Here is a 20,276-nt window from a genome sequence, read left to right as displayed (position 1 = left end):
CTTGCGACTCAGACATAGGACTTGGTGCCAGGGTAGCATTCACACCCCTTGATTTTTTTTTCACATTATGTTGTGTTAAACCTTGAATTTAAAATGGACGAAATTATTTTTTTTGTCGCTGATCGACACATAATACCCCATGATGTCAAAGTGGAATTTTTTTTTTTAGAAATTCATACAAAGTAATTAAAAATGAAATACAGAAATATATAATTTACCCCCCTGAGTCAATACTTCATAGAAGCGCCTTTGGCAGCGATTACGGCTTTGAATCTTCTTGGGCATGTCTGTATCAGCTTTGCACATCTGGATTTGAGGAGTTTCTCCCATTCTTCCTTGCACATTTGCTCAAGCTCGGTTAAGTTGGATGGGGAGTGTTGGTGAACAGCAATCTTCAAGTCTTTCCACAGATTCTCAATGGGATTCAATTCTGGCCTTTGGCTGGGCCACTCAAGAACTTTCATGTTCCATTGTAGCCTTGGCTGTATGCTTGGGGTCATTGTGTTGTTGGAACGTAAATCTCTTTTGCAGTCTAAGGTCTTTTGCACTCTGAAGTACGTTCTCCTTAAGGATTTTCCTGTATTTGGCACCATTCATTGTTCCTTCTATCCTGACGAGTCTCCTTGCCCCTCCCGCTGAAAAGCATCCCCATAGCTATCCACTTCCGGTGGTGCTAGGCGACCGCACGTCCACTTCCGGTGGTGCTAGGCGACCGCACGTCCACTTCCGGTGGTAAAATGGGTTGCTAGGCGACCGCACGTCCACTTCCGGTGGTGCTAGGCGACCGCACGTCCACTTCCGGTGGTGCTAGGCGACCGCACGTCCACTTCCGGTGGTGCTAGGCGACCGCACGTCCACTTTTCCCAGTTGCTATCAGGTCATTGTAGGTAGCATTGTTCTCTCCCAGAACAGTCTCGACCAGCAATATCAGTCTGGTTGAGCACATTCAAGGCAGACAGTTTACCTTTTCCATTAGGGTAAGATACCGTGTCACAGCCTGAAAGTGCATGCATTTCCAAGATTCCCTTGCATTTCTCTCCGAGTTTGGCAACAGTGGAATTAATGTCAAGGCCTGATCCCTCCCATTTCTCCATCTGATCACGACAAGATACACTACTTTTCCAGCACCAATATACAGTCACGTGAAAAAGTAAGTACACCCCATGTAAAGTTTTGACTTTTTCAACATATTTCAACATACAGCTATTTGATCTTCATTTCAATAATATTGATAGATAAAGGTGATATAATATAACAAATATCATGAAACATTTACATTTTGTCATACATTGTATAATTTAAATAAACATAAATGCAAATTTCGCATGTGGAAAAAGTAAGTACACCCTTGGCTCTAATAGGTGGTATTGTGGGGGATAAGGCTTTAAACGCCTCATACACCATGTGACTCAGGTCACCTGCTTGCTACGTATATGTGTATGTGGGGATCATGCATTTAATTGTGCTTTTCTTGACTCGTCCAATTAATGTTTGCTTTAACAGCTAAATTCATTTATGCTTTATGCTTCAGAAAATACTGATGATTACATTTGCAAAGTTCATGCTTTGGTCAAGCTGCCCTTGGAGATAACTTTCACAATTGCTGTCCTTGTAAGAGCCAGGGCCTGGTAAACATCTGCGAAGGGGAGATAAGAACTTAAAGAATGTTGCAATAACAGTATGTGCGTCTTCTCCTACACTTTTCCCTGGCACAGCACTCCAAAAGGATAGGACAAGGGTCGGGGCCACTGGTCAACTTTCCCCCTCTATTCCTTTGAAAATTGCTTGGTTTGCAGAATTAGCGGAGATTGCTATCTTGCTTTGGCAGTATATAAGACACGCCTTTGCTGAGTTTCTTTAGTGTGGCTCGGACTTGCACTGCTTTACGTGATAAAGCTCTGCATTTCGGTCACGCTCCACAATTGTTTGATTCTTATTAAACTACTGTTGCTTCAACTTGCCTCTTCTTTCCTATAAAGTGAAGACCGACAACTGGTGTCAGAAGTGGGATACATCCAGCCACAGGTTCGAGGAGGGCTCCTCGGGACGGGAAGGGGAGGCTGGCGCCAGCAACAATTGGCTGAAGTAAGAATATTTGCACACCTAAATTGAAAAGCCTCTTCCCCTCCCTTGGATGTGGCGGACCTCCGTCGACTGTGCCTGAGCGTGTATCCTGAACCAAATTTAAGCGAAGCACCAGTGGGTTAACGAACCAAGCAAGAGAGGGCGCCCAGGGGGACAGGCGTAATAAGTTTCCGGAAGAAAGGGGTAGTGAGGATCGGGTGGCACCCTGATCCAAGAACTACCCAGGAGGGATCAGCCTAAGAAAGGAAGATGGGAAATAAACTAGGAAAAGAGGGAGAACCCCTAAAGAATACCCCGGCATATTATATGAAAAGGGAGCATGGATATGCTGCCGTGCAACCGGGGAAAGCATGGGCTGAGTTGACCAAGGATGTGAGTAATCCTTGGCCGGAAGAAGGGTCATTTGCATTCGAGAAATTAGAAGCGCTATATGGGGCGTTAGACACCTTGGAAAAGAAAAAGAAAAGGCTTCCACCTGACTCATGGAAGGTATATGGGTGGTGGAAGGAAGAAGCCTTGAAACGACAGGCAGCCTCTAAGCAAGCGAGTTTGCGAGAGGAGTTGGGAAAATACCAGGATGAACGAAAGCAGGACAGACAAATGAAGGTGCTGATGGCGCAATCAAGTCAGAAGCTGATGGTAGCTGAGATGAACTCCGATGAGGAAGAGCAGGATGAGGGAGGTGAAGATCCAGATCCCCACCCCTCCCAAGGCCTTTGTCCAGTCCCAGGATCAAAGGCACGCGCATCCCGACACCAGGGCGCCACAGGGGGAACAAATGGGCAACACCCAAGGACCCGGGAACCCCGAACACCATCGGCTCCCAAGGTAGAGGACGAAGGAGATAGCGGCACAGACACCCCGGGCTTTCCGCCCCCGCTAGACCCAGGTTGGAAATTAGGATTATACCCCTCACTAGCGGAACATCAGGCAGTAAGCAAGGCAGAAACAAAAGGAGCGTTTCCCATGCGATGCGTAGGAATCGATGCGCAAGGCCCAGTGATGGCCCGGGTGCCATGGAAAGAAACGGATTTAATGGCAATGCAACATAGGGTTAAGGACTTGTTACTTGACCAACCCTCTGGGATAGTCCCGCTGATATCTCAGTGGATTATCCAAGGGAGAGCAGATTGGAGAGATATATGCCATTTGGGAGTGTCAGTGCTGCCACCTAAAATATCGGAACGGGCCAAAATTTGAGTGGCTTGGCCGGTCAACAATCCCCAGGGAGGGCCAAACCCAATCACTCCGGCTGCATGAACCCTCGCAAAGGCCATGTTATTGACAAGCATCGACCACGAGCTAGCACCCTCGGGAGGACCAGATTGGGGAAAGATCGGCGCGGTAAAACAAAAGGCAGGAGAAACGGTTGGCGACTTTCGGGAGAGAATAGAGAAAGCTATAGCTCGATGGGGAGGACTAGGGCAAATCCAAATCACAGATCTACCCCCTCCCCTGGTGAACAATTACCTAGTGGAGGGGCTTCGGCCAGCACAAAGGAAACAAGTGCAGACCGTCCTTTTCGGCTGGAAGGGGATGGGAACCAATGAATTATGTGCAAAACTCGAACAATGCCCAGGTTCCTCTTCGGAGGAGAAAAAGGAAATTAAGGAGGAAATGCTGCAAATGTTGGTGCGAGATAAAATAGCGCAGCAACAGCTCGCGAGGCGGGACGACAGAGTGCGTGTATTCAATGCCGTGCACGGCATTGAACGCATTCGGGTGGCCGAGGCAGGCGAAAAGAGGATTATAATGAGCCAGGTACAATGATTAAAACGAGTGAGATATGGAAAGAAATGATGCAACTAGCCACGTCGGGTGGTTGCACCTTTGTGAACAACTGAAGTTAAGGGCTCAGAATGAGGAAAAAATAACGCGCGGAGCTGCCGTGTAAGGATGCAGGCCGGCTGGCATGGAGACCGGCGTGATAGGCAGAAGATTGGGAGAGACCCAAATCCTGCGGACAGGTGCAGTCGAGATTGAAACGAACGAGTGTGGGAGAGCCGTCTGGAGAGAAAGGCGCATTATGGAACAGAAAGATGCGTGAGTACGGGGGAGAACCCTGCTATGAGGTTGCTTGGAGGATGTGTGCCCAAATGCATTGTGGGCCACTTCAACTTTCCTACACGTGAGTCGTTCGTGCCTTGCCAGCAAGGTGGTTCATGCAATGTGATTCCTGCCATGCAATGTCATGAGAAATACGTTGTTTATGATGGGATTATGACGAAAAGTTGAATAAACTGCGTAGTATATAAAATGATTAAGTGATAGGCAATTGTTGTGGCAAATGGAGGATTTCAAGAAAGTAATGAATTTCCGGTACCAACCGGAAACCCTATCTTACAGTAAATGATGTACAGTGTGAACGAGGTCTCTCGCTGTGCCGGGAATACGATTGAGCGCTGGTTTAGTGCTCAGGAGCGGATGAAATGATAATAACAATTGCAACCTCAAGGTACGAAAGTGATGCGGTGGCAGCTGGGAGACGCAAGGGGCGTCGGTGCGCCTGTGTTGATTGATGCGCCTGACAACGGCCTTGCGGGCGAGCAATGGTGGTATGGTATAGTTATGAAAATGCATGTGGTTCTGAAGGCAGATAATGCAGGTCAAGTTGCCCCACAGGCGGAGAAGGGGAGAGTATTGGAAATTTGATAATTTGAGAAGAAATGTGGGGTGAACGCTCATCCGAGGGATAAAAATGGTCAGGTTTTCAACTGTCGGTATGTGATGTGGCTCACGCCGTGGGAATGATGAGTGGATGGGGTGCGTGATGCATCTCGGAGATGCGTCAGAGCGGAGACACGGGCGAACTCGAAGCATCTGGCTTGATGAGATGCCTGCGTTGTGGACAATGTCAGAGGTTGAGGGTTTTGGTCGTGTGACATGTGGGGGGCCGAGTTGGAGTGACGTGTTGAGTGAGCACATGTACGTTGTGCGCTGAGTGGCGGCTGAGTGCCGCAGTGTGAAGTATGCCTCCAAGAAGGGTTGTGGGATGCCAGAGTTGGACAGCGTGTCATTCAGCATTCCGACGGAGATATAGGTCATTAGGTGATGGTGACTTATTTGGAAGTATGAACCTTGCGAATGTGAGGTGGAAGGGGATGAGTGGCTGTTATAGTGCCGTTCCCCCTTGTGCCAACCCCTGAACCCCCCCCCCCCCCCCATGTACCCCTCTTACCACAGGGTGCACAAAATGTTGATTGCATTGTTCTGCATTGGTTTTCCGGTATCTCTGAAATGACGTTTTGATTGCTCATAGTGTGGGTGATCTGCCAAGAATGACATGTGGTGCTGGGAGTCATGACCTCACCACTGAGGAGGAATAGGGGTTATGGGTTTACCCCTGTGTCCGTCTGGGTGTGTCTGACTGCGTGTGCAGGTATGGATCAAGGAGGAGGAGCGGTGTCTGCGGTGTCTGTTATGGTGTCGAATGTCATCCACTGTGTCTGCAGACGTGACCGAGTGTGACTATGATGGGGTGGTGTGTCCCTGCGGGCAGAATCGTGGCAGCCTACAGGTTGGATTGAATGGACCTCTGTGAGACCTTCCTGTTCGTACGTTGGGGGGTTCGTTTATCTGTCTGTCTGTGTGTTTATCGGGTCACCTGTTGGTCGAGCAGGTACCAGGTGGATGAGTTGTTGTGGTCCCCTGTTGTGGGACACATTGGCTTGTAGTGCTGGCAAGGTCTGGATTTGGATCCGGCCTATTGGTGAGCGTGTGCCCTGTCATACTGCCCAACCCCCCCCCCCTCCAATTACTCCCGCCCCCCTTTTCCCTGGATGTGTTGACTGGAGTTGAATCAGTTGCGATAGTTCTGGCCGTTGGGTCATGGTGACCCTGTAGATGGGGCCGCGTGAAGGGGGATGAGAGAGTGATATGCGAGGAATGTTGACAATATATTAATTGATTGCCTTTATGGGAGGCAGTGGGTTTAATCCCCACCGAATGTGAAGTAGGGGTATGGTTTCACCTGTTAGTCTGTCTGCAAACAAGATGTCTCATAGGGTATGAAAATAATCGTTTCCTTAATATCGGTTGAGTAAGATGTGATTGGATGAGGTGGGACTGCTTCGCGGTCCGAGTGTTGGGTTTCATGTGATTATGGTTGGGGGGTGTACAGACAAAAGTGTGCTTCGGTTTGTATGACTGGAAAAGAAGAGACAAAATGGTTTGCTTTGGAAATGCTGGCCTGTTGAAGAGGGGCAAAGGTCACCTCTCTTTGATTGTGGTGGCTGGCTTACACTGGTTTGGGTGGGAGAAAAAAATAAAGTACTGATGGCGCTTTGATCTCGCAGCCTGGTGCGGTTGGGGCTGTGGCTGGGTTGAAGGGTAGAACCCAGTAGTTTACAATCCTGAGCAGAGTGGATTGCCATTGGGCATGTTAATGATTTTAACAGAATGGTGGCTCCTGAGCAGGGGAATGAGTTCTGGGGAAATGAATTCACTGTTTGAATGTTGTTGAATCTGTTTGTTTGAGAGCATTGGGATGCCGCCCAATGCCAAAAGGTAACGGGGGAAGTGAGATACTGATGTCTGCATGAGGATGGCAGAATTGGCCTTCGAGGGACAAATTATTTTGTTGACAAGCTAGTTGTTTGCATGTAGTTCGTGAAAGCGAGCGGACCAAGAGACTACACCACTCTAATAAAGTAATGTCCGTCGGATGGAAATTGAAGCCTTGTGTATGGCCTCGATTGTCTGTCTGTCTGTCTGTGACTGGAAACTCAGAGAATTGAACTGGACTTGGACAGAAGGCAGGTAGAGTGATACTGCTCTGCTCTTGCCTCTTGCTTGGCAGAAGGTAGCGGTGGTTGTGGTTGAGGCCACCCAACCCCCTGTCTGCCTGTCCGATGTGTGTTCAAGAGGTCCATGGAGCGAGCTCATGGGCCAAAATTGAGCTCTCGGGGGCTGAAGTGTGAAAGATGGGGACGTCGTCTTGGGGACAATCCGTGAATGGCTAGACAGATGCGCCTGTAACGGGAAATGGTATCTACAACTCGTGTGGGCTGTGTTTGACGACATGGTTTTGGAGGAAGTGTGAATAATGTTTTGGGAAAGTGCGGAGATGACAAAGGAAAGTCGAATCAGATGGATTATTTGTCAATGACAGGTGACTTTGCAGGATTTGCTGAGAAAGTAGGGGAAAAGGTTGTAAAAAGTTGATGGTAAAGGCAGGGAATAAGGGAAAGTGGTTATGGAATGTTTGTTTTTGTGATAAAGTGATAAAAGTGGTTAGCTTGCACTGGGGGAGAGTGCGCCAACGAATGGAAAGTTGTGAATTTTATTTAACAAAATTGTGCTAGATTGCTACACGCAGGTTGACCCCAATTGAAGAGGTGGTTGGGTGCTGGTGCAGATCGGATCACGGCTCTGCAGACCAGGTGAACAGAACTCCACCAGGTACGTTGGGATCACATCAATTAAATTATTGCTCATAAGGGGAGGTGATAGGGCACTTCCCCTGGGAAAATGTGTAAGGAAATGTGTTACTTTGCATGGTTGACTCTGGGTTTATATTTATAGATACATCGAAAATGTAGTGGTTAGAGACGGTCATTAACCAGTATGGCAGCCACATTCAAGGGTAAGGTGTGCACAGAGGAAGCTTCAGATGGGGAAATGTGGTGAGTTTCTCCATTGACCGATTATGGTTGGGAGGATAATGCTTGGTAAATCATGTATTATTAGATGTAGGGAAGATGATTACAGGGAGGTATTTTTGGAAATTGGTGAAAGTAAATATGGCATTTGAATTTCCAGACATGACGCAGGGAATGCGGCTATAAATAGCCAACCATCTGAGAGATGAGGTAATGCCAATTGGCAACGATTGGGGGGAGGGGGGGGCTAGGATTTTGATCAGTGAGTATCAGTAAAACTTGCAATGCAGGTACAGGTGAGCAGGTCATGGTGGGCCGAGAGCGGGAGGAAGATGAACGAGACGTCCCCATGTGCAAAGAGCGACAAAAGGGAGGAACCCTTAGATTAACGGTGAATGACCAGGCCCAGCATAATGTAACGAGCTTAACGGTGTCCTGGGGAACACCAAACTCCACCCTTCCCAAAATTAGTAAATGTATGGCCTCGGCCCTTATAGCACCCCATGGAGTAATGTTTATCTGCGGTAACAAGGCATACCCATACCTGCCTGAAAATTGGGGAGGGACTTGTTATCTAGGGTCCATCTTTCCCAAGGTAAACTTGGGAGACCATTTAAACGAAACAGGGTATATCCACAGGAGGGGAAAACGGGCCCTCTCCCTTTGGAACCCAGATGGGACAGTAAGTGTGTTTCTTGCATGCACAGCTCGTTTCAAATCCCCCCACAACATCTCGATGGGATTTAGATCCGGGTTTTGACTTGGCCATTCCAGAACCCTCCATTTCTTTCTTTTCAGCCATTCCTTGGTGGATTTACTGGTATGTTTAGGGTCATTGTCATGTTGCAAGGTCCACCTTCAGTTGAGCTTGAACTTTCCGACAGATGGCCTCACATTATCCTCAAGCAACCTCTGGTACAATGAATAATTCATAGTGGATTCTATGATGGTGTGGAAGTGTAACTCAGTGTAACTTATTAATTGGCACTGGTAACTTATTAATTAACACTGGTAACGAAGCAGATACATTTTACATGCAAACTCTGTGAAAGACGAGTTTGTAAATGAGTGTCAGGAATGCGCCCGAACATGATAATCTCTTGTCCACCTGGTCACAGCCCCTGGCTGAAGCACCCCCCTATCGTTTGGTAAACGGAACTCACAACAGGAGGGGAGCGAGCTGATGCCAGGACTTGGTACATGCATGACCTCGGGGCATTAGCGGAGAACGGATTAACGGTCAGCGGACAGAGGATTAAGTCCAGTTTGTCCATATAAACGAGAGCAAACGTTGAGTCGAGAGGACTTGCTACCAGGAGCTCTGACCAACGGGAGTGGCGGAGGAACATCAGCCGAACGAGAAGGACCATGCGAAAAGAGTTAACCTGGTCCATTGAATTATGCGGTATTATTTGGTAAATGGAATGAAGTGAATAACCAGTTAATAAACCAGACCTTTTGTAAACCTGTGTCCGGTCATTGGAGTCTTGAGTCTCTCAGCTACAAATTCTCCCACAATCTGGAGGCACCGCTGACATCAATTGTACGAACAAGTCTTTAAAAAAAGGTGAGTGTGTCTTGTTTTGTCCAATATGATTACGAACTTGGAAATAGTTTTGTACATACATGGGGAAGGAGGTGGTTCTGGGGGTTCCGTGCGCACCGATGCCGCGATAGGTGGCGTGAGCCATCACGAATGGTACTTCGATAAACGACTGTAGCAATTTATTCGTGTTTTTTTTTTTTTTTTTAATGATTTCTGTAAATACGTATTTTTGCGCTGGTCATTAAGGGTCTTACTGTGACCTGGGAGCAAACGGAGCATGCGTGCACCTTGCGACCATTTGCTTCCAGGACGTGTAAGGCCGGTACACTCGTTTACACACCCGTACACGTATAAAGTACTTCTTTTTTTTGCACTTGTTCAAAGCACTCGACTTGCTCGGCGAGCGACAGGGAACCGGGAAATGGAATTATATTTATATATATATATTTTTACCTCATTCCAATTTATGGTATTGCGACAAAACGGCTTATATCTTTGGAACGACTGGTCGGATTTAGACAAATTAAAACTCATTCGATCAACAAATAAATTCATGACAGACAATCCCACCTCATGCCGGTCCAGAATTAGTGTGAAAGATGGCGATTGGATAAAAATTGCATACCAACACTCCCTCACTGTCCCTTATTGTCCCTCATGTCCATTCCGGCACCCTGTCTCTTGCTCCCGCTCCTTTTCCCTCCCTTTACTTCCCATTGGCGGACGTTTTGCGAGAAGCAAAGCGTTTTGCAGGACGCTTCCAGGAAACAAAACCAGTGCTGTTGTTTTTTTTTTGACGAAATTTGCCAGATAAATAGCATGGGTGACACGGACAAAATGATTGGATTTTGGTGAAGACCCAGGTGCGAATCCGGCTACGAGAATTGTTTAAAGTGATTCTTCACCATAAAGAGATCGGGTGAAAAGCGATATACATGATATTTAACATAATATACTTATTAATGTTATTATTTTAATATTATTCATATATTAAAAAAAAAAAGTGACAAAAACACGCCGATTCCATTTTTGGTTCAGGTCCGAATCCAGATCCGGCCTATCAGTGGGATACAAAACATAAACTGTTCACCAAGGCGGAGATATGCTCTCTACTGAGCGTCGTTCTAGTTGTGTGTTTGTTCGTCTGGGCGATATCTTAGCCATCCTTTGAGATAGGAAGCTGAATTTTGGGGAAATTGGTGAACAAGTGCTTTTGAAAAATAATAATAATAATAATAATAATTCTGTATTATTTGGTTAACCAGTTTGTGTGAAACCTCAACCTAAATATAAAAATTGATCTGCTTGGTGTTAGTTTAAGGGCTGTTCCAAATTTATCCTGATTATGAGAGATAATTACAGGAAATGTGTACTGTTCTTGTTTGGTGATTATGAGACAAAAACAGCAGAGTGGGAATCGGCAGACAATGGAACAGCTAGCGACGAGTGTTTGTGAGTAACAACCACCCTCTGGTCGAGGCTCATAGGAGGGGTGATGCTTACTGATTCGGCACGCTTACAATAGGTGTTAATGGTGAGATGTCAGAGGTTTTGGTGTGGTTTAATGTTCACACTGTTTTGGAAAATAATGCTCGATGCAACATGATCCTAAAAAGAACCCATCCCTACATCGAAAGATCAGGAAGGGAAGGAATGGAAAATTTGAAGTATTAAAGTTACGGAACTCAAAATGTCTGGGTTTGGATGTAGTCATTAAAGGATTGAGTCATTCATTGGTGTGATGATGGTCCTAATATTTTGATAAATGTTTGATAATGGTCCTGGTAATTTTAGTCTGGTAAGGTAAGGTAAGGTTAGTCCTGGTAAGGTATATTGCTGGGGACCCGAGGATGTGCCTTTTCAAGGTTTGAAATAAATCGGACAAGTGGGTCCCAAGGTATGGTCACCGTACTCGCAAGCCGTTCGCTTTGGCTCTGCGAATGGACCAAACCATTTCATGTAAATAGAGGGGGGGGGGGGGTTCTGTGGTCGTTCGCTTTGGCTTTGCGAATGGACCAAACCATTTCATGTAAATAGAAGGGGGGTTCTGTGGTCGTTACTGCCACGTGGTTTCAAAGTTTTTGTTGTTGTTGTTTGCACGCATGTTTTTTTTTGCAAGCACGTACGGGCAAGCACGTACGTGCGGGCACGCCCTAGTATATATAAATTGAGGTAATATTAAGTTATGAAATTAATTGCTTTCAACAATGCAAAGGGTGACAAGATATGGGATTTTAATGGGATTTAAATGGGATATTGGTTTAGGGATGTTTAGAGGTCATTGCAATGTGATAATTACTTGTGATCTTTCGTTGTTGCAACGTTTTGCTCCAACGTTTTGGGAACATTTAAATGTTGGGTTTTGCTGACGTTTCCACAACGTCGCCACAACGTTTCACTTTCGTTGTTGCAACGTTTTGCTCCAACGTTTTGTGAACATTTAAATGTTAGGTTTTGCTGACGTTTCCACAACGTCGCCACAACGTTTCACTTTCGTTGTTGCAACGTTTTGCTCCAACGTTTTGTGAACATTTAAATGTTGGGTTTTGCTGACGTTTCCACAACGTCGCCACAACGTTTCACTTTCGTTGTTGCAACGTTTTGCTCCAACGTTTTGTGAACATTTAAATGTTGGGTTTTGCTAACGTTTCCACAACGTCGCTACAACGTTTCACTTTCGTTGTTGCAACGTTTTGCTCCAACGTTTTGTGAACATTTAAATGTTGGGTTTTGCTAACGTTTCCACAACGTCGCTACAACGTTTCACTTTCGTTGTTGCAACGTTTTGCTCCAACGTTTTGTGAACATTTAAATGTTGGGTTTTGCTGACGTTTCCACAACGTCGCCACAACGTTTCACTTTCGTTGTTGCAACGTTTTGCTCCAACGTTTTGTGAACATTTAAATGTTGGGTTTTGCTGACGTTTCCACAACGTCGCCACAACGTTTCACTTTCGTTGTTGCAACGTTTTGCTCCAACGTTTTGTGAACATTCAAATGTTGGGTTGTGCTAACGTTTCCACAACGTCGCTACAACGTTTCACTTTCGTTGTTGCAACGTTTTGCTCCAACGTTTTGTGGACACTCAAATGTTAAATAAACCGGATAAGAATTCACGAGTTATTTAATTATGAGCGATTAATGAAGTACTCATTTAATTAATTACATTTCTTATTAAATTACAGTAATTACATTACAGTAATTACCTGAGGTAATTACAGTAATTACAGTTCCGGTAATTACAGTAATTACAGTAATCATTACAGTAATTGCAGTAATCTTATTACAGTAATTACATTACATTAACTCAGGCACCTTTTGAGTAAGGAAGCTGATATTTGGACATGACACTGACCAAGTGATGTGGCTGTCAAGGAAAATATTGATTTATTGATTAATCATTTAATAAATTAACTCGTTGATTTATAAATGACTTATTTAATTAAAAGTCCTCAGAAATACATCTTCGGATGAAATACTTACAGATTGGTTATGCTATGAGCCAATTGATTAAGGAAAATATTTTGTGATGGCCATATTGGCAATTTCGTGGCCATATTCGTGGCAACTCAGTTAGTGCCACTGCACCTTTAAAATGCATCCCTGCGTTCATTTTTCGATCGATTGAGTTGAAATTTTGAACAATCGGATCTGGACTGTCGCTGTTAACGACTCTAGCACGCACTCGTCCAATCAGGATGGAGCGGTATGGTCCCCGGATTATCACTGCCCGCAGTTTTAATTAATTTTACTTTTTCTCTTGGTCATATAATTTTGAAGACATGCATGTCATGATAGAGGAAATGTTTGTTCTGTTAAACGGAATAAATGTTGTTTATTTGTGTGGGTGTGTATTTTTGTGTATTTGGATATATTTTCACGACTAATTCCAGTTATCGTCCTGCAAAATGTCTGCTCGTTCTTTTTCCTTTGAGTCGTAAATTCCTGTTGAACTCTCATTAAAATGCGGAATTAAGTACGCTGTGTGATGATGGAGATCCTTGATGACGAATCAGGAATAGTGAATGAGCAAACAAATATCACGGATGGTACACCGGATAGGGAAAATGTAGATGAAACCCCTTTTGCTCAGGTGCTGTGCAGCGCTGCACAAAGATCCATATGAGCGGGGCCTGGGTGCTGTGTAATTAGTACACAAAGAACCAATTACTAGGGTGCTGAATAAACACAAAGATCCATTTTTGGAGCTGGTTCTCCCGGTGCTGTGATTTATTCAAAGAACCAAATCTTGTAAGAATTAAGATATGATTTGTCGACATTATAAATACTTTAATATATGTAACGATTTTTGTAACGATCATCCTGCAAAAGGTCTGCTCGTTCTTTTTCCTTTGAGTCGTAAATTCCTGTTGAATTCTCATTAAAATGCGGAATTAAGTAAGTATAAGATTAAGAAAATGACACCTCCTCCCCCCAAGCCCTCTCCCTTCCACACATCTCCCTGCTCTCAAATGTTGTGTTTGTGTGCTTCCCCTTCTCTCCCCATCTTGTCTTCCGCTCCCTCTTTTTATATACAGTATTTTGTTTGTCTGGTTGATTTGTTTGTGAAGTAAATGTTAGCTCTTTCACGAGCCTCGATTCAGTATACAAAAAAAAAAAAAAAAAAAAAAAAAAAAAAAAAAAAAGTACGCTGTGTGATGATGGAGATCCTTGATGACGAATCAGGAATAGTGAATGAGCAAACAAAATAACGAATGCTGCGGCTGGAGCAGTGGAAGCGATTTTTGAATTGTTCAATGATTATTCGATATTGTTATGACTTATTGTCAATAGGTATACTAAGTGGCCATGAGGTAGCCTGTTGCTATGTACAGTTTTATTCTATTGTTGATTATACCACATAGCTGTGGTGATAAAGGAAATGTTCGTTTAAATAGATGATTATGATAGGACCATGACTATAAAATCATGATGATTATTATGAATGATATCATAGGGTTCAAATGCAGAATGCTGCATGAACTTGGGAAAGAACTTTCAAGCCCTATGGGATAAATTGGGTATTACAAGCGATGGAGTTTCAAAATTTAGCATGATTGAAGGAATTTGACAGTCCCATTTCAGGAGTTTTACGAAATTTATATTGCCAAGAGATTTGGGTACTATTAAAAGAAAAATGATGAGATATTTTTCCCAAAGAACTTTAATATCTGCCATCCATTTTGGCTGTCTCACGAATGAAGGATGAGTTGCCTTTAGTGGTTGCAAAGAAAATTTGTGGAGACCAGGCAAAATGGGGAAATATGTCAGATATGACCCTAGGACAGGACGGTGATTCATCAATTAACATGAGGTACGAACCAGAGGTGACGGTCAATGGATGGACCTGTCCTGACATCATTGGGGAAAGGGCTTATGCAAGGAGTCATCCAAAATGATTAATTTGATTTATTGATGAATATTGATGAATTAATTGAAATTGAATAATTGATTGAATTGTTAATTGATTGAATCTAATTGATTGAATTTAATTGAATAAATTTAACTGGATAAATTGAACTGAATAAATTGAATTGAATATATTGATTGTTTGATTGATGAAAATGCGGTCTCAAGAAAGAAGCTTTGATATCTTTGCGAGATATTAACAATGTGGAGACAACCTGGGAAAATTGAGCAAGGTGGTGAGTTTATATACAGATATATATGTGCGGTTACCATTGTGTGATTTCCCCGTCAACAGAGCGGACACCTGAGGATTCACCCATTTCATACTGACCCTCCGGCTCATCTGCAAATACTGATCTGTGAGATTGGATTGTGCAAAAGCCACGGCTGAGGGAGATTCTCTGGAAATCACCGTGTGAACAGGTGGAGAGACCCTTCCTGGAGGTACGAGTGAAGCTTTAGAGGAACAAACTACAACACATCCAACGCTACTTTGATAAAAGGCAGAATGGGAAATGGAGCCTGCAAGAATACACAAGGACAACCAGAGATTCCACAAAAAGGTACTTGTACACATCATATGTACGACCGTTATGGTGCAGAAGCTATAAGGCAGGTCGAGAATTGGTATTTGTGGACAAAGGGACTTAATGAGGAGTTTCCAAGAGATGGTACATTTGAGCGAAGTCGATTGGAAAGATTGGAACAAAGATTGAAAGCCAGGAAGAGACAGAATCTAACGGTAGACTGGCTTGCATTCCATCTTTGGGATGGTGAATCCAGACAACGGGAACAGCAAGAACGGATAACGGATCTAGAACTTAAAATAAAAAGGATACAGGATACAGTGGAGGAGACAAATGCACAACTGCCCTCGAAATTAGGAATGAAAGTGACGGTTGTCCCATCTGATTTCCAGTTGTCTCCCCAAAAAGGACGGTACAGAGAATTTTTTCATGTTTCAGGAGACAACGAGAGATTGCAGTGGCAACTCAGGGATGTAGAGATGCAGCCCAGCAATACAAATGCACAGGTGCACAGACCAGGAAACGACAGAAACCGGTGTTTCGAGTGTGGAAAGATGGGACATTGGAGAAGAAGATGTCCGTATGTCAACAGGAGGACAAGGTCATGGGGCAAACCAAGATCAAGGGTACCAGTGCGTACCGGTACCTCAGACAATGATTAGGCCTTCATTGCTGCAAATCCCAAATGATGATTGGCCTCAACAGATTCGATTACTGGACAAACATGAATAACTGTCGATGATTCTTGGGTCTGAAAAGTTTTCGGAGCAAGAATTATTCATTTTTTTCTTTTGCTTGTAAGCAAATTAGTAATTAATTGATCACATGCCGAAATTGGATCTTTTATGTTGGGCACACAATTTTAAATTTACAAAGTTGGAACAATTGCTTTGCAAATTTTAAACCAAGGGACAAGGGTCACATGATGATCAGGTGGGAATTTCGGACTATTGTTTCGCATGATTGATAGGTCAGTGGTCGACTGACATGTAAATGGGTGTGTAGTCAAATTTGGATAAATTATTGTGGGAACTGAAAGGGTAATTTCAATGTGACATCATAGGGGTTTTCTAAGAATAAACTTTTTGGTCCATTTGTGTATTAGCATTTCTAAAAAAATTGAAGGACAAATTTTATGAAATTGAAATAAAATTGACACCCATCTTGATCTGTAAATAATAGTTCCAACGCAAACAAATACGCATAATGCATGTGTGTGTGTATTTTTTGTGTGTCAATGTTAGTGTTTTTTATTGTTTTGCATATCAATCTTACAAGATTGTTGACACCGACAGTGTGCCTGTCTGGAAATGGATAGTTTTATGTGGATGGGATTGAATATGCAGAGAATCCGTAAAATAAAATAGAAATAAAATTTGATTATGAACATTATCTCTTTTGTCAAGGGAGATGGAATATAAAGATTTGATGTGCTGGGTTATGAGCAGCCATTAATTAAATAGTAAAATTGTGAGTAATTTGGGGATTCCATTTTTGATAGAATTTATATGAGAATAACAGCTATTTATGGATATGAGCTTCATAAAAAGAAATGAGGGAGTACAAAATTATCCAAATTTGGGAGAGGTCTTACACTGACTTCCCAGAATACTCTGCTCATGGATTTATACATATATATATAAACTTGAATTTTATCAGCATATAAATTGTGCTGCATGTATGGATGTGTATTAGGCATAGATGATATGGGAAAATAGTAAAGAAAATCTTGCTGATTTGAACTATTGTGAGTTTTAAAACGGAATGCATTGTGCATCTTAAACCAAGGGGCAGACATGAACGCGCTGTTACGTTATTTATACTCAGAACGCGCTGTTACGTGTACCTGCAACATATTTGTTAATCTCGCACACCTATATTGGCATACTGGTGTCAGTAGTACTCACTGGGTGCATAGAAATGGATGAGCAACAGTTAAGGGGGTGTAAAAAACACTTACTTGGATATTTTCTACAAAAGTAGGGGTTTCAATAAGTGGTACCATACACATGGGATTCATCAAATTAAGTTTTGGAGTTCAAACAAAGTCACTGGTTAACAGATGGGAATGGATAGTAAATAAATTCTTCGATGCTGGGTAAATGAAGTGAGATATTACAAAGACTTATTAGAGCTATTGTTCTTCCTTGCAGCAGTGGGAGAAAATTTAGATCCAACATAATGAATCTATAAATGAATGTGATAGGGATAATATCCTCAATTTGTACTAATTATTTGATTGTGGGTAAAGGAATTAATTTATCGTAGTGGATTGTTAACAAGCAGCCTGAAATGTCCTGAGAGTGTGCATCCATGTAATCAGAAATCCCAGATTTGTTTTTACAAACAACATTTTGGTAGAGATCTTATGTGGACGAATACTTGCTTGGTAGATAAAAACGGTACTGCATGTTGGCAGCCACTTCAGTGGCCATTTAGGCCGAACAAATAGGGAAAAACTGTAATTGAATATGTAATTTACAGATGAGTATTTGGGAAGTAAAAAGGGAATTTATTGATTTGGGAGACATTTTTCGAAGGTTTATTAAAGTGTTGCAATATGACAGTTGGCAAGGAAAATTATTGGATGGGAAAATTAGATCTGTTTATAAAATGAGTTTGTTGACCCATTGAAGTTAATTCTTTGAATTGTTGTTTAATTAGCATTTTGAGTTCAAATTGGAAATAGTTTGGTAGAGCTTTGGTTAAAACCTTTGGTTGCAGTGTTTTGGAACAAATTGATAAACCGTAGGAGGTTGATAAGAATAGAAACAAATATGGACCTAAAATAGAAAGATTGTTATGATGATATGAATAAATACTGAGATTAAAAGATTAAATCAAGTGATGTTGCAAATGAAACAGTAGAATTAAGATAATGGCATAACGACAATGTTATGAGTTGTGTCAATTACAATATCAGTGAACTCATATCACCACGAGTGACACACTGTTAGAAAAAAAAAAGGAAAAGAAAAAGTGGAGAGGAATTATGGTAATAATACATTATGCTTAATTTGTTGGTTTGGGAAAATTGTTGTTGGGAATTAGATATTCCCGTTTGTGATTGTAATCATATACAATTTATTTTCTTAGAGTAGTGCTAAAATACCTACATGAGTTAACTTTTGAACTATATTAACCTGAAAGCAATTGTGGATGCTATTCTTAGTTTAGTAGTGAAATACATACCTGATTGAATATTATTTGTGTGACGCATATAAATGAATATAACTTTTTGTGTTAAGGAAAAACAACAAATTGTTGAATGTGAAACTGTCGGAAGATATACATGATTATGCTGATTTCATGGTAAGATGCACCCTATCTGATCCAGTGTGTGCGGAAAGCAGATTCAGATGTGACTGAGCATAAGGATAAGACGAGATCACATTTTGGAGGGATTGCTAACGGAATTGGGAAGAAGTTCGAGAAAGAAAATTTGTGGCTAAAAAATGAAGTTAATCGTGGCATACACCCTCTTTCTCAAAGAATGATGAAGACATTCTCCCGTGTAACTTGGAGATGAATGCTTACCTTCACCAAGGAAATTTATGTGACCATTTGCCTGGATCACACTGCAACATATGAAAGAAAGGCGATCACTTACTCTTGTTCGAAGGCTTCGAACATTCACCACATCAGAAGTTGCAGGACAACGACATTTTACCTGCAACCTCTGTGAAATGCGGGGACATATGTTATTACTTCACCAACGTCCGGGGAACCAGCATGGAGCTGCAAAAAAACGGCTGTGCCCTTGTCACAACAGCTGTGCACGATTCTGCTGGTTGCTCCTGGTAAGGACCATGAATGACCTGAACACCATGGTCCCAACATCATTGTGGATGCATCCGGCATCCCTGTTCCACATCTTGCTGGCCAATCAACGTCACACCAATACTTGCTGCCCACTCACAATGAGGGAGGAGGCAAGTCGACTACAACTGGGTGAAGGCCTTGTTCAGGAATTACTATGGTTTACAGCAAAAAGTGGCAAGAATGCTACATGGAGAGCAGGGTCAGTCTATGACTCCGAAATGTTACCACAACAGCGAAATCCTACACGAAGTAGTGCAGGAGCTATGAAGACATTAGGAGAAAATGTTTCATACCAGGATTCAAACACAAGTGATCAGCCCTTCCTTTCAAACAAAGTCAACATTTGTGTGGAGGCAAACGTTTTTGCCAGATGGTGCAGATGCTTTATAAAACTTGAAAATGAAGTGAAATTGTTGTATCTTGGTGATGGTGAAGTGTTGTTTTGAAAATATATTTGTGATGCAAATGCAATAGATTGAACGATATGGAAGGAGTCAATGACCAACGAAATGTTTTGTGATTCTTGCAGGATGACGGTGTATGCCCAAGGGAATTTGATTACCAAAGTGATTGATTATTTACTTATACTTGTAATGATGTTTACTTGTAGTGATTGATTGTTTACTTATATTGATGTTTAGATTAATGGTTAATATAAACAAAAACAAAAAGATGAGGGAATTGTGGAAGTGTAACTCAGTGTAACTTATTAATTGGCACTGGTAACTTATTAATTAACACTGGTAACGAAGCAGATACATTTTACATGCAAACTCTGTGAAAGACGAGTTTGTAAATGAGTGTCAGGAATGCGCCCGAACATGATAATCTCTTGTCCACCTGGTCACAGCCCCTGGCTGAAGCACCCCCCTATCGTTTGGTAAACGGAACTCACAACAGGAGGGGAGCGAGCTGATGCCAGGACTTGGTACATGCATGACCTCGGGGCATTAGCGGAGAAAGGATTAACGGTCAGCGGACAGAGGATTAAGTCCAGTTTGTCCATATAAACGAGAGCAAACGTTGAGTCGAGAGGACTTGCTACCAGGAGCTCTGACCAACGGGAGTGGCGGAGGAACATCAGCCGAACGAGAAGGACCATGCGAAAAGAGTTAACCTGGTCCATTGAATTATGCGGTATTATTTGGTAAATGGAATGAAGTGAATAACCAGTTAATAAACCAGACCTTTTGTAAACCTGTGTCCGGTCATTGGAGTCTTGAGTCTCTCAGCTACAAATTCTCCCACAATCGTGAGCTGCCCAGGCCCTGATGCAGCAAAGCTGCCC

This window comes from Myxine glutinosa, chromosome 4 (assembly GCF_964187855.1).
Source record: "Myxine glutinosa chromosome 4, kmMyxGlut1.1, whole genome shotgun sequence".
Taxonomy (NCBI): domain Eukaryota; kingdom Metazoa; phylum Chordata; class Myxini; order Myxiniformes; family Myxinidae; genus Myxine; species Myxine glutinosa.
This window is presented reverse-complemented; position numbering follows the sequence as displayed.